Here is a 16,719-nt window from a genome sequence, read left to right as displayed (position 1 = left end):
GCGGTGTGGATATTTCCATGTATATACTGAAGGCTGTGTAGATATTTCCATGTATATACTGAAGGCTGTGTAGATATTTCCATGTTTATACAGATGACCTGCAGGTATTTCCATGTTTATACAGATGGCGGTGTAGATATGTCCATGTTTATACAGATAGCTGTATAGATATTTCCATGTTTATACAGATCGCGGTGTAGATATTTCCATGTTTATACAGATCGAGGTGTAGATATTTCCATGTTTATGCAGATCGCGTTGTAGATATTTCCATGTTTATACAGATAGCAGTGTAGATATTTCCATGTTTTTACAGATATTGGTGTAGATATTTCCATGTTTACACAGATTGCGGTGTAGATAATTCCATCTTTCTACAGATGGCATTGTAGATATTTCCATGTTTATACAGATAGCGGTGTAGATATTTCCATGTTTATACAGATCATGGTGAAGATATTTCCATGTTTATACAGATCGCGGTGTATATATTTCCATGTTTATACAGATCGAAGTGTAGATCTTTCCATGTTTATACAGATAGCGATGTAGATATTTCCATGTTTATACAGACAGCGGTGTAGATATTTCCATGTTTATACAGATGGCGGTGTAGGTATTTCCATGTTTATAGAGATGGCGGTGTAGATATTTCCATGTTCATTGAGATAGCGGTGTAGATATATCCATGTTCATAGAGATAGCAGTGAGGATATTTCCATGTTTATAGAGATAGCAGTGTACATATTTCCATTTTTATAGAGATAGCGGTTTTGATATTTCATATTTATACAGATAGCGGTGTAGATACTTCCATGGTAATACAGATTGCGGTGTATATATTTCCATGTTTATACAGTTAGCGGTGTAGATATTTCCACGTTTTTACAGATGGCGGTGTAGATGTTTCCATCTTTCTACAAATGGCAGTGTAGATATTTCCATGTTTATAGAGATAGCGGTGTAGATATTTCCATGTTTATACCGATAGCGGTTTAGCTATTTCCATGTTTATACAGACCGCGGTGTAGATATTTCCATGTTTATACAGATAGCAGTGCAGATATTTCCATGTTTGTACAGATGGCGGTGTTGATATTTCCATCTATACACAGATGACCGTGTAGATATTTCCATGTTTATACAGATGGCGGCGCAGATATTTCCATGGATATGTAGAAGGCGGTGTAGTTATTTCCATGTTTATACAGATAGCGGTGTAGTTATTTCCATGTTTATATAGATAGAGGTGTAGATATTTCCATGTATATACATATGGCTGTGTAGATATTTCCATGTTTATACAAATGGCGGTGTAGATATTTCCATGTTTATACCGATAACTTTGTAAGTATTTCCATGTTTACACAGACGGCGGTGTAGATATTTCGACGCTTATAGAGATAGCAGTGGAGATATTTCCATGTTTATAGAGATAGCCGTGGAGATACTTCCACGTTTATACTGATCGCGGTGTAGATATTTCCATGTTTATAGAGAAGGCAGTGTAGATGTTTCCATGTTCATAGAGATAGCGGTGTTGGTTTTTCCATGTTTATAGAGATAGCAGTGTAGATATTTCCATGTTTATACAGATGACTGTATAGGTATTTCCATGTTTTTACAGGTGGCATTGTAGATATTTCCATGTTTATAGAGATAGCAGTGTAGATATTTCCATGTTTATACAGATCGCGGTGTAGATATTTCCATGTTTATACAGATCACCGTGTAGATATTTCCATGTTTATACAGATCGCGGTGTAGATATTTCCATGTTTATACAGATCATGGTGTAGATATTTCCATGTTTATACTGATCGCAGTGTTGATATTACCATGTTTATAGGGATAGCGGTGCAAATTTTTCCACATTTATACAGATAGCGGTGTAGTTATTAGCATGTTTATACAGATAGCGGTGTAGATATTTCCATGTATAAACAGATGTCTGTGTATATATTTCCATGTTTAAACAGATGGCGGTGTAGATATTTCCTTGTTTATACAAATAGCGGTGTAGTTATTTCCATGTTTATACAGATCACGGTGTAGATATTTCCTTGTTTATATAAATAACGGTGTAGTTATTTCCATGTTTATACAGATAGCGGTGTAGATATTTCCTTGTTTATACAAATAGCGGTATAGGTATTTCCATGTTTATACAGATCACGGTGTAGATATTTCCTTGTTTATACAAATAGCGGTGTAGTTATTTCCATGTTTATACAGATAGCGGTGTAGATATTTCCATGTATATACAGATGTCTGTGTAGATATTTCCATGTTTATACAGTTGGCTGTGTAGATATTTCCAAGTTTATACAGATGACTTGTAGGTATTTCCATGTTTATACAGGTGGCGGTGTAGATATTTCCATGTTTATACAGATCATGGTGTAGATATTTCCATGTTTATACTGATCGCAGTGTTGATATTACCATGTTTATAGGGATAGCGGTGCAAATTTTTCCACATTTATACAGATAGCGGTGTAGTTATTAGCATGATTATACAGATAGCGGTGTAGATATTTCCATGTATAAACAGATGTCTGTGTATATATTTCCATGTTTAAACAGATGGCGGTGTAGATATTTCCTTGTTTATACAAATAGCGGTGTAGTTATTTCCATGTTTATACAGATCACGGTGTAGATATTTCCTTGTTTATACAAATAACGGTGTAGTTATTTCCATGTTTATACAGATAGCGGTGTAGATATTTCCTTGTTTATACAAATAGCGGTGTAGGTATTTCCATGTTTATACAGATCACGGTGTAGATATTTCCTTGTTTATACAAATAGCGGTGTAGTTATTTCCATGTTTATACAGATAGCGGTGTAGATATTTCCATGTATATACAGATGTCTGTGTAGATATTTCCATGTTTATACAGTTGGCTGTGTAGATATTTCCAAGTTTATACAGATGACTTGTAGGTATTTCCATGTTTATACAGGTGGCGGTGTAGATATTTCAATGTTTATACAGATAGCAGTGTAGATATTTCCATGTTTAAACAGAAAGCGGTGTAGATATTTCCATGTTTATACAGATCGCGGTGTAGATATTTCCATCTTTATGGAGATCGCGTTGTAGATATTTCCATGTTTATACAGATAGCGGTGTAGATATTTCCATGTTTTTACAGATATTGGTGTAGATATTTCCATGTTTACACAGATTGCGGTGTAGATATTTCCATCTTTCTACAGATGGCATTGTAGATATTTCCATGTTTATACAGATAACGGTGTAGATATTTCCATGTTTATACAGATCATGGTGAAGATATTTCCATGTTTATACAGATCGCGGTGTAGATATTTCCATGTTTATACAGATCGCAGTGTAGATATTTCCATTTTTATAGATATAGCGGTTTTGATATTTCATATTTATACAGATAGCGGTGTAGATATTTCCAAGTATATACAGATTGCGGTGTAGATATTGCCATGTTTATACAGATAGCGGTGTAGATATTTCCATGCTTATACAGATATCGGTGTAGATATTTACATGTTTATACTGATAGTGTGGAGATATTTCCATGTTTATACAGACAGCGATGTAGATATTTCCATGTTTATAGAGATGGCGGTGTAGATATTTCCATGTTTATAGAGATTGCAATGTAGATATTTCTATGTTTATAGAGATGGCGGTGTAGATATTTCCTTGTGTACAGAGATGGCGGTGTAGGTATTTCCATGTGTATAGATATGGCGGTGTAGGTGTTTCCATGTTTATAGAGATAGTGGTGAGGATATTTCCGTATTTATACAGATAGCGTTGTAGGTATTTCCAGGTTTATAGAGATAGTGGTGAGGATATTTCCGTATTTATACAGATAGCATTGTAGGTATTTCCATGTATATACAGATAGCCGTTTTGGTATTTCCATGTTTATACAGATAGCGGTGTAGATATTTCCATGTTTATACAGATAGCGGTGTAGATATTTGCATGTTTACACAGATAGCTGTGTAGATATTTCCATGTTTACACAGATAATGTTGTAGATATTTCCATCTTTATACAGATAGCGGTGTAGATATTTCAATGTTTACACAGATAACGGTGTAGATATTTCCATGTTTATACAGATGGCTGTGTGGATATTTCCATGTGTATACAGATGGCAGTGTTGATATTTCCATGTTTATACAGATGGAGGTGTAGATATTTCCATGTTTATACAGGTAGCGGTGTAGATATTTCCATGTTTATACAGATAGCGTAGTACATATTTCCATGTTTATACAGATAGCGGTGTAGATATTTCCATGTTTATACTGATAGCGGTGGAGCTATTTCCATGTTAATACAGATAGCGATGTAGATATTTCGATGTTTATAGTGGTGGCGGTGTAGATATTTCCATGTTTATAGAGATTGCAGTGTAGATATTTCCATGTTTATGGAGATAGCATTGTTCGTATTTCCATGATTATAGAGATAGCGGAGTAGATATTTCCGTGCTTATACAGATGACTGTGTAGGTATTTCCATGGTTATACAGATGGCAGTGTTGATATTTCCATGTTTATAGAGATGATGGTGTAGATATTTCCAAGTTTATACAGATCGTTGTGTAGATATTTCCATGTTTATACAGATAGCGGTGAAGATATTTCCATATTTATACTGGTAGCGGTGTAGGTATTTCCACGTTTATACAGATCGTGGTGTAGATATTTCCATCTTTCCACAGAGGGCAGTGTAGATATTTCCATGTTTACACAGATGACTGTGTAGATATTTGCAAGTTTATACAGATGGCGGTGTAGATATTTCCATGTTTATAGAGATAACAGTGTAGATATTTCCATGTTTATCAAGATAGCGGTGTAGATGTTTCCATGTTTATAGAGATAGCGGTGTAGATATTTACATATTTATACAGATAGCGGTTTAGATATTTCTATGTTATACAGGTGGCGGTGTGGATATTTCCATGTTTATACAGATGGCAGTGTAGATATTTCCTTGTTTATACCCATATCGGTGTAGATATTTCCATGTTTATACAGACAGCGGTGTGGATATTTCGACGTTTATAGAGATAGCAGTGGAGATATTTCCATGTTTATAGAGATAGCGGTGGAGATATTTCCACGTTTATACTGATCGCGGTGTAGATATTTCCATGTTTATAGAGAAGGCAGTGTAGATATTTCCATGTTCATAGAGATAGCGGTGTTGGTTTTTCCATGTTTATAGAGATAGCGGTGTGGATATTTCCATGTTTATACAGATAGGGGTGTAGATATTTCCATGTTTATACAGATGGCAGTGTAGATATTTCCATGTTTATAGAGATGGCGGTGTAGATATTTCCATGTTTATACAGATCGCGGTGTAGATATTTCCATGTTTATACAGATCATGGTGTAGATATTTCCATGTTTATACTGATCGCAGTGTTGATATTACCATGTTTATAGGGATAGCGGTGCAAATTTTTCCACATTTATACAGATAGCGGTGTAGTTATTAGCATGTTTATACAGATAGCGGTGCAGATATTTCCATGTATAAACAGATGTCTGTGTATATATTTCCATGTTTAAACAGATGGCGGTGTAGATATTTCCTTGTTTATACAAATAGCGGTGTAGTTATTTCCATGTTTTTACAGATAGCGGTGTAGATATTTCCTTGTTTATACAAATAGCGGTGTAGTTATTTCCATGTTTATACAGATAGCGGTGTAGATATTTCCATGTATATACAGATGGCTGTGTAGATATTTCCATGTTTATACAGTTGGCTGTGTAGATATTTCCAAGTTTACACAGATGACTTGTAGGTATTTCCATGATTATACAGGTGGCAGTGTAGATATTTCCATGTTTATACAGATAGCTTTGTAGATATTTCCATGTTTAAACAGAAAGCGGTGTAGATATTTCCATGTTTATACAGATCGCGGTGTAGATATTTCCATCTTTATGGAGATCGCGTTGTAGATATTTCCATGTTTATACAGATAGCGGTGTAGATATTTCCATGTTTTTACAGATATTGGTGTAGATATTTCCATGTTTACACAGATTGCGGTGTAGATATTTCCATCTTTCTACAGATGGCATTGTAGATATTTCCATGTTTATACAGATAACGGTGTAGATATTTCCATGTTTATACAGATCGTGGTGAAGATATTTCCATGTTTATACAGATCGCGGTGTAGATATTTCCATGTTTATACAGATCGCAGTGTAGATATTTCCATTTTTATAGATATAGCGGTTTTGATATTTCATATTTATACAGATAGCGGTGTAGATATTTCCAAGTATATACAGATTGCGGTGTAGATATTGCCATGTTTATACAGATAGCGGTGTAGATATTTCCACGTTTATACAGATGGCGGTGTAGATATTTCCCATTTTCTACAAATGGCAGTGTAGATATTTCCATGTTTATAGAGATGGCGGTGTAGATATTTCCATGTTTATATAGATGGCAATGAAGATATTTTCTTGTTTATGTAGATGGCGTTGTAGATATCTCCATGTTTAAATAGATGGCGGTGTATATATTTCCATGTTGATGGAGATAGCGGTGTAGATATTTCCATGTTTATAGAGATAGCGTTGTAGAAATTTCCATGTTTATACAGACCGCAGTGTAGATATTTCCATGTTTATACAGATAGCGGTGTAGATATTTCCATGTTTGTACAGATGACGGTGTTGATGTTTCCATCTATACACAGATTGCCGTGTAGGTATTTCCATGTGTATACAGATGGCATTGTAGATATTTCCATGTTTATACAGATGGTGGTGTAGATATTTCCATGTTTATACAGTTGACAGTGTAGATTTTTCCATGTTCCTACACATGACTGTGTAGGTATTTCCATGTTTATACAGATGGCTTTGTAGATATTTCCATGTTTATAGAGATAGCGGTGGAGATATTTCCATGTTTATACAGATTGCGGTGTAAATGTTTCCATGTTTATACAGATCGTGGTGGAGACATTTCCATGTTTATACAGATACCGGTGTAGAAATTTCCATGTTTATACAGACCGCAGTGTAGATATTTCCATGTTTATATAGATAGCGGTGTAGATATTTCCATGTTTGTACAGTTGGCGGTGTTGATGTTTCCATCTATACACAGATTGCCGTGTCGGTATTTCCATGTGTATACAGATGGCATTGTAGATATTTCCATGTTTATACAGATGGTGGTGTAGGTATTTCCATGTTCATACATATGACTGTACAGGTATTTCCATGTTTTTACAGATGGCATTGTAGATATTTCTATGTTTATAGAGATAGCAGTGTAGATATTTCCATGTATATACAGATGACGGTGTAGATATTTCCATGTTTATAGAGGTAGCGGTGTAGATATTTCGATATTTATACAGATAACGGTGTAGATATTTCCGTGTTTATACAGACAGCGGTGTAGATATTTCCATGTTTATACAGATGGCGGTGTAGATATTTCCATGTTTATAGAGATGGCGGTGTAGATATTTCCATGTTCATTGAGATAGCGGTGTAGATATATCCATGTTCATAGAGATAGCAGTGAGGATATTTCCATGTTTATAGAGATAGCAGTGTACATATTTCCATTTTTATAGAGATAGCGGTTTTGATATTTCATATTTATACAGATAGCGGTGTAGATATTTCCATGGTAATACAGATTGCGGTGTAGATATTTCCATGTTTATACAGTTAGCGGAGTAGATATTTCCACGTTTACAGATGGCGGTGTAGATGTTTCCATCTTTCTACAAATGGCAGTGTAGATATTTCCATGTTTATAGAGATAGCGGTGTAGATATTTCCATGTTTATACAGATAGCGGTTTAGCTATTTCCATGTTTATACAGACCGCGGTGTAGATATTTCCATGTTTATACAGATAGCGGTGCAGATATTTCCATCTTTGTACAGATAGCGGTGTTGATATTTCCATCCATAGACAGATGACCGTGTAGATATTTCCATGTTTATACAGATGGCGGCGCAGATATTTCCATGGATATGTAGCAGGCGGTGTAGATATTTCCATGTTTATACAGATAGCGGTGTAGTTATTTCCATGTTTATATAGATAGCGGTGTAGATATTTCCATGTATATACATATGGCTGTGTAGATATTTCCATGTTTATACAGATGGCGGTGTAGATATTTCCATGTTTATACCGATAACTTTGTAAGTATTTCCATGTTTATACAGACAGCGGTGTGGATATTTCGACGTTTATAGAGATAGCAGTGGAGATATTTCCATGTTTATAGAGATAGCGGTGGAGATATTTCCACGTTTATACTGATCGCGGTGTAGATATTTCCATGTTTATAGAGAAGGCAGTGTAGATATTTCCATGTTCATAGAGATAGCGGTGTTGGTTTTTCCATGTTTATAGAGATAGCGGTATGGATATTTCCATGTTTATACAGATAGGGGTGTAGATATTTCCATGTTTATACAGATGGCAGTGTAGATATTTCCATGTTTATAGAGATGGCGGTGTAGATATTTCCATGTTTATACAGATCACCGTGTAGATATTTCCATGTTTATACAGATCGCGGTGTAGATATTTCCATGTTTATACAGATCATGGTGTAGATATTTCCATGTTTATACTGATCGCAGTGTTGATATTACCATGTTTATAGGGATAGCGGTGCAAATTTTTCCACATTTATACAGATAGCGGTGTAGTTATTAGCATGTTTATACAGATAGCGGTGTAGATATTTCCATGTATAAACAGATGTCTGTGTATATATTTCCATGTTTAAACAGATGGCGGTGTAGATATTTCCTTGTTTATACAAATAGCGGTGTAGTTATTTCCATGTTTTTACAGATAGCGGCGTAGATATTTCCTTGTTTATACAAATAGCGGTGTAGATATTTCCATGTTTATACAGATCACGGTGTAGATATTTCCTTGTTTATACAAATAGCGGTGTAGTTATTTCCATGTTTATACAGATAGCGGTGTAGATATTTCCATGTATATACAGATGGCTGTGTAGATATTTCCATGTTTATACAGTTGGCTGTGTAGATATTTCCAAGTTTATACAGATGACTTGTAGGTATTTCCATGTTTATACAGGTGGCAGTGTAGATATTTCCATGTTTATACAGATAGCTGTGTAGATATTTCCATGTTTAAACAGAAAGCGGTGTAGATATTTCCATGTTTATACAGATCGCGGTGTAGATATTTCCATCTTTATGGAGATCGCGTTGTAGATATTTCCATGTTTATACAGATAGCGGTGTAGATATTTCCATGTTTTTACAGATATTGGTGTAGATATTTCCATGTTTACACAGATTGCGGTGTAGATATTTCCATCTTTCTACAGATGGCATTGTAGATATTTCCATGTTTATACAGATAACGGTGTAGATATTTCCATGTTTATACAGATCGTGGTGAAGATATTTCCATGTTTATACAGATCGCGGTGTAGATATTTCCATGTTTATACAGATCGCAGTGTAGATATTTCCATTTTTATAGGTATAGCGGTTTTGATATTTCATATTTATACAGATAGCGGTGTAGATATTTCCAAGTATATACAGATTGCGGTGTAGATATTGCCATGTTTATACAGATAGCGGTGTAGATATTTCCACGTTTATACAGATGGCGGTGTAGATATTTCCCATTTTCTACAAATGGCAGTGTAGATATTTCCATGTTTATAGAGATGGCGGTGTAGATATTTCCATGTTTATATAGATGGCAATGAAGATATTTTCTTGTTTATGTAGATGGCGTTGTAGATATCTCCATGTTTAAATAGATGGCGGTGTATATATTTCCATGTTGATGGAGATAGCGGTGTAGATATTTCCATGTTTATAGAGATAGCGTTGTAGAAATTTCCATGTTTATACAGACCGCAGTGTAGATATTTCCATGTTTATACAGATAGCGGTGTAGATATTTCCATGTTTGTACAGATGACGGTGTTGATGTTTCCATCTATACACAGATTGCCGTGTAGGTATTTCCATGTGTATACAGATGGCATTGTAGATATTTCCATGTTTATACAGATGGTGGTGTAGATATTTCCATGTTTATACAGTTGACAGTGTAGATTTTTCCATGTTCCTACACATGACTGTGTAGGTATTTCCATGTTTATACAGATGGCTTTGTAGATATTTCCATGTTTATAGAGATAGCGGTGGAGATATTTCCATGTTTATACAGATTGCGGTGTAAATGTTTCCATGTTTATACAGACCGCGGTGTAGATATTTCCATGTTTATACAGATAGCGGTGCAGATATTTCCATCTTTGTACAGATAGCGGTGTTGATATTTCCATCCATAGACAGATGACCGTGTAGATATTTCCATGTTTATACAGATGGCGGCGCAGATATTTCCATGGATATGTAGCAGGCGGTGTAGATATTTCCATGTTTATACAGATAGCGGTGTAGTTATTTCCATGTTTATATAGATAGCGGTGTAGATATTTCCATGTATATACATATGGCTGTGTAGATATTTCCATGTTTATACAGATGGCGGTGTAGATATTTCCATGTTTATACCGATAACTTTGTAAGTATTTCCATGTTTATACAGACAGCGGTGTGGATATTTCGACGTTTATAGAGATAGCAGTGGAGATATTTCCATGTTTATAGAGATAGCGGTGGAGATATTTCCACGTTTATACTGATCGCGGTGTAGATATTTCCATGTTTATAGAGAAGGCAGTGTAGATATTTCCATGTTCATAGAGATAGCGGTGTTGGTTTTTCCATGTTTATAGAGATAGCGGTATGGATATTTCCATGTTTATACAGATAGGGGTGTAGATATTTCCATGTTTATACAGATGGCAGTGTAGATATTTCCATGTTTATAGAGATGGCGGTGTAGATATTTCCATGTTTATACAGATCACCGTGTAGATATTTCCATGTTTATACAGATCGCGGTGTAGATATTTCCATGTTTATACAGATCATGGTGTAGATATTTCCATGTTTATACTGATCGCAGTGTTGATATTACCATGTTTATAGGGATAGCGGTGCAAATTTTTCCACATTTATACAGATAGCGGTGTAGTTATTAGCATGTTTATACAGATAGCGGTGTAGATATTTCCATGTATAAACAGATGTCTGTGTATATATTTCCATGTTTAAACAGATGGCGGTGTAGATATTTCCTTGTTTATACAAATAGCGGTGTAGTTATTTCCATGTTTTTACAGATAGCGGCGTAGATATTTCCTTGTTTATACAAATAGCGGTGTAGATATTTCCATGTTTATACAGATCACGGTGTAGATATTTCCTTGTTTATACAAATAGCGGTGTAGTTATTTCCATGTTTATACAGATAGCGGTGTAGATATTTCCATGTATATACACATGGCTGTGTAGATATTTCCATGTTTATACAGTTGGCTGTGTAGATATTTCCAAGTTTATACAGATGACTTGTAGGTATTTCCATGTTTATACAGGTGGCAGTGTAGATATTTCCATGTTTATACAGATAGCTGTGTAGATATTTCCATGTTTAAACAGAAAGCGGTGTAGATATTTCCATGTTTATACAGATCGCGGTGTAGATATTTCCATCTTTATGGAGATCGCGTTGTAGATATTTCCATGTTTATACAGATAGCGGTGTAGATATTTCCATGTTTTTACAGATATTGGTGTAGATATTTCCATGTTTACACAGATTGCGGTGTAGATATTTCCATCTTTCTACAGATGGCATTGTAGATATTTCCATGTTTATACAGATAACGGTGTAGATATTTCCATGTTTATACAGATCGTGGTGAAGATATTTCCATGTTTATACAGATCGCGGTGTAGATATTTCCATGTTTATACAGATCGCAGTGTAGATATTTCCATTTTTATAGGTATAGCGGTTTTGATATTTCATATTTATACAGATAGCGGTGTAGATATTTCCAAGTATATACAGATTGCGGTGTAGATATTGCCATGTTTATACAGATAGCGGTGTAGATATTTCCACGTTTATACAGATGGCGGTGTAGATATTTCCCATTTTCTACAAATGGCAGTGTAGATATTTCCATGTTTATAGAGATGGCGGTGTAGATATTTCCATGTTTATATAGATGGCAATGAAGATATTTTCTTGTTTATGTAGATGGCGTTGTAGATATCTCCATGTTTAAATAGATGGCGGTGTATATATTTCCATGTTGATGGAGATAGCGGTGTAGATATTTCCATGTTTATAGAGATAGCGTTGTAGAAATTTCCATGTTTATACAGACCGCAGTGTAGATATTTCCATGTTTATACAGATAGCGGTGTAGATATTTCCATGTTTGTACAGATGACGGTGTTGATGTTTCCATCTATACACAGATTGCCGTGTAGGTATTTCCATGTGTATACAGATGGCATTGTAGATATTTCCATGTTTATACAGATGGTGGTGTAGATATTTCCATGTTTATACAGTTGACAGTGTAGATTTTTCCATGTTCCTACACATGACTGTGTAGGTATTTCCATGTTTATACAGATGGCTTTGTAGATATTTCCATGTTTATAGAGATAGCGGTGGAGATATTTCCATGTTTATACAGATTGCGGTGTAAATGTTTCCATGTTTATACAGATCGTGGTGTAGACATTTCCATGTTTATACAGATACCGGTGTAGAAATTTCCATGTTTATACAGACCGCAGTGTAGATATTTCCATGTTTATATAGATAGCGGTGTAGATATTTCCATGTTTGTACAGTTGGCGGTGTTGATGTTTCCATCTATACACAGATTGCCGTGTCGGTATTTCCATGTGTATACAGATGGCATTGTAGATATTTCCATGTTTATACAGATGGTGGTGTAGGTATTTCCATGTTCATACATATGACTGTACAGGTATTTCCATGTTTTTACAGATGGCATTGTAGATATTTCTATGTTTATAGAGATAGCAGTGTAGATATTTCCATGTATATACAGATGACGGTGTAGATATTTCCATGTTTATAGAGGTAGCGGTGTAGATATTTCGATATTTATACAGATAACGGTGTAGATATTTCCGTGTTTATACAGACAGCGGTGTAGATATTTCCATGTTTATACAGATGGCGGTGTAGATATTTCCATGTTTATAGAGATGGCGGTGTAGATATTTCCATGTTCATTGAGATAGCGGTGTAGATATATCCATGTTCATAGAGATAGCAGTGAGGATATTTCCATGTTTATAGAGATAGCAGTGTACATATTTCCATTTTTATAGAGATAGCGGTTTTGATATTTCATATTTATACAGATAGCGGTGTAGATATTTCCATGGTAATACAGATTGCGGTGTAGATATTTCCATGTTTATACAGTTAGCGGAGTAGATATTTCCACGTTTACAGATGGCGGTGTAGATGTTTCCATCTTTCTACAAATGGCAGTGTAGATATTTCCATGTTTATAGAGATAGCGGTGTAGATATTTCCATGTTTATACAGATAGCGGTTTAGCTATTTCCATGTTTATACAGACCGTGGTGTAGATACTTCCATGTTTATACAGATAGCGGTGCAGATATTTCCATCTTTGTACAGATAGCGGTGTTGATATTTCCATCTATAGACAGATGACCGTGTAGATATTTCCATGTTTATACAGATGGCGGCGCAGATATTTCCATGGATATGTAGCAGGCGGTGTAGATATTTCCATGTTTATACAGATAGCGGTGTAGTTATTTCCATGTTTATATAGATAGCGGTGTAGATATTTCCATGTATATACATATGGCTGTGTAGATATTTCCATGTTTATACAGATGGCGGTGTAGATATTTCCATGTTTATACCGATAACTTTGTAAGTATTTCCATGTTTATACAGACAGCGGTGTGGATATTTCGACGTTTATAGAGATAGCAGTGGAGATATTTCCATGTTTATAGAGATAGCGGTGGAGATATTTCCACGTTTATACTGATCGCGGTGTAGATATTTCTGTTTATAGAGAAGGCAGTGTAGATATTTCCATGTTCATAGAGATAGCGGTGTTGGTTTTTCCATGTTTATAGAGATAGCGGTATGGATATTTCCATGTTTATACAGATAGGGGTGTAGATATTTCCATGTTTATACAGATGGCAGTGTAGATATTTCCATGTTTATAGAGATGGCGGTGTAGATATTTCCATGTTTATACAGATCACCGTGTAGATATTTCCATGTTTATACAGATCGCGGTGTAGATATTTCCATGTTTATACAGATCATGGTGTAGATATTTCCATGTTTATACTGATCGCAGTGTTGATATTACCATGTTTATAGGGATAGCGGTGCAAATTTTTCCACATTTATACAGATAGCGGTGTAGTTATTAGCATGTTTATACAGATAGCGGTGTAGATATTTCCATGTATAAACAGATGTCTGTGTATATATTTCCATGTTTAAACAGATGGCGGTGTAGATATTTCCTTGTTTATACAAATAGCGGTGTAGTTAATTCCATGTTTTTACAGATAGCGGCGTAGATATTTCCTTGTTTATACAAATAGCGGTGTAGATATTTCCATGTTTATACAGATCACGGTGTAGATATTTCCTTGTTTATACAAATAGCGGTGTAGTTATTTCCATGTTTATACAGATAGCGGTGTAGATATTTCCATGTATATACAGATGGCTGTGTAGATATTTCCATGTTTATACAGTTGGCTGTGTAGATATTTCCAAGTTTATACAGATGACTTGTAGGTATTTCCATGTTTATACAGGTGGCAGTGTAGATATTTCCATGTTTATACAGATAGCTGTGTAGATATTTCCATGTTTAAACAGAAAGCGGTGTAGATATTTCCATGTTTATACAGATCGCGGTGTAGATATTTCCATCTTTATGGAGATCGCGTTGTAGATATTTCCATGTTTATACAGATAGCGGTGTAGATATTTCCATGTTTTTACAGATATTGGTGTAGATATTTCCATGTTTACACAGATTGCGGTGTAGATATTTCCATCTTTCTACAGATGGCATTGTAGATATTTCCATGTTTATACAGATAACGGTGTAGATATTTCCATGTTTATACAGATCGTGGTGAAGATATTTCCATGTTTATACAGATCGCGGTGTAGATATTTCCATGTTTATACAGATCGCAGTGTAGATATTTCCATTTTTATAGGTATAGCGGTTTTGATATTTCATATTTATACAGATAGCGGTGTAGATATTTCCAAGTATATACAGATTGCGGTGTAGATATTGCCATGTTTATACAGATAGCGGTGTAGATATTTCCACGTTTATACAGATGGCGGTGTAGATATTTCCCATTTTCTACAAATGGCATTGTAGATATTTCCATGTTTATAGAGATGGCGGTGTAGATATTTCCATGTTTATATAGATGGCAATGAATATATTTTCTTGTTTATGTAGATGGCGTTGTAGATATCTCCATGTTTAAATAGATGGCGGTGTATATATTTCCATGTTGATGGAGATAGCGGTGTAGATATTTCCATGTTTATAGAGATAGCGTTGTAGAAATTTCCATGTTTATACAGACCGCAGTGTAGATATTTCCATGTTTATACAGATAGCGGTGTAGATATTTCCATGTTTGTACAGATGACGGTGTTGATGTTTCCATCTATACACAGATTGCCGTGTAGGTATTTCCATGTGTATACAGATGGCATTGTAGATATTTCCATGTTTATACAGATGGTGGTGTAGATATTTCCATGTTTATACAGTTGACAGTGTAGATTTTTCCATGTTCCTACACATGACTGTGTAGGTATTTCCATGTTTATACAGATGGCTTTGTAGATATTTCCATGTTTATAGAGATAGCGGTGGAGATATTTCCATGTTTATACAGATTGCGGTGTAAATGTTTCCATGTTTATACAGATCGTGGTGTAGACATTTCCATGTTTATAAAGATACCGGTGTAGAAATTTCCATGTTTATACAGACCGCAGTGTAGATATTTCCATGTTTATATAGATAGCGGTGTAGATATTTCCATGTTTGTACAGTTGGCGGTGTTGATGTTTCCATCTATACACAGATTGCCGTGTCGGTATTTCCATGTGTATACAGATGGCATTGTAGATATTTCCATGTTTATACAGATGGTGGTGTAGGTATTTCCATGTTCATACATATGACTGTACAGGTATTTCCATGTTTTTACAGATGGCATTGTAGATATTTCTATGTTTATAGAGATAGCAGTGTAGATATTTCCATGTATATACAGATGACGGTGTAGATATTTCCATGTTTATAGAGGTAGCGGTGTAGATATTTCGATATTTATACAGATAACGGTGTAGATATTTCCGTGTTTATACAGACAGCGGTGTAGATATTTCCATGTTTATACAGATGGCGGTGTAGATATTTCCATGTTTATAGAGATGGCGGTGTAGATATTTCCATGTTCATTGAGATAGCGGTGTAGATATATCCATGTTCATAGAGATAGCAGTGAGGATATTTCCATGTTTATAGAGATAGCAGTGTACATATTTCCATTTTTATAGAGATAGCGGTTTTGATATTTCATATTTATACAGATAGCGGTGTAGATATTTCCATGGTAATACAGATTGCGGTGTAGATATTTCCATGTTTATACAGTTAGCGGAGT

This window comes from Pan troglodytes, chromosome 19 (genome assembly GCF_028858775.2).
Source record: "Pan troglodytes isolate AG18354 chromosome 19, NHGRI_mPanTro3-v2.0_pri, whole genome shotgun sequence".
NCBI classification, from domain to species: domain Eukaryota; kingdom Metazoa; phylum Chordata; class Mammalia; order Primates; family Hominidae; genus Pan; species Pan troglodytes.
This window is presented reverse-complemented; position numbering follows the sequence as displayed.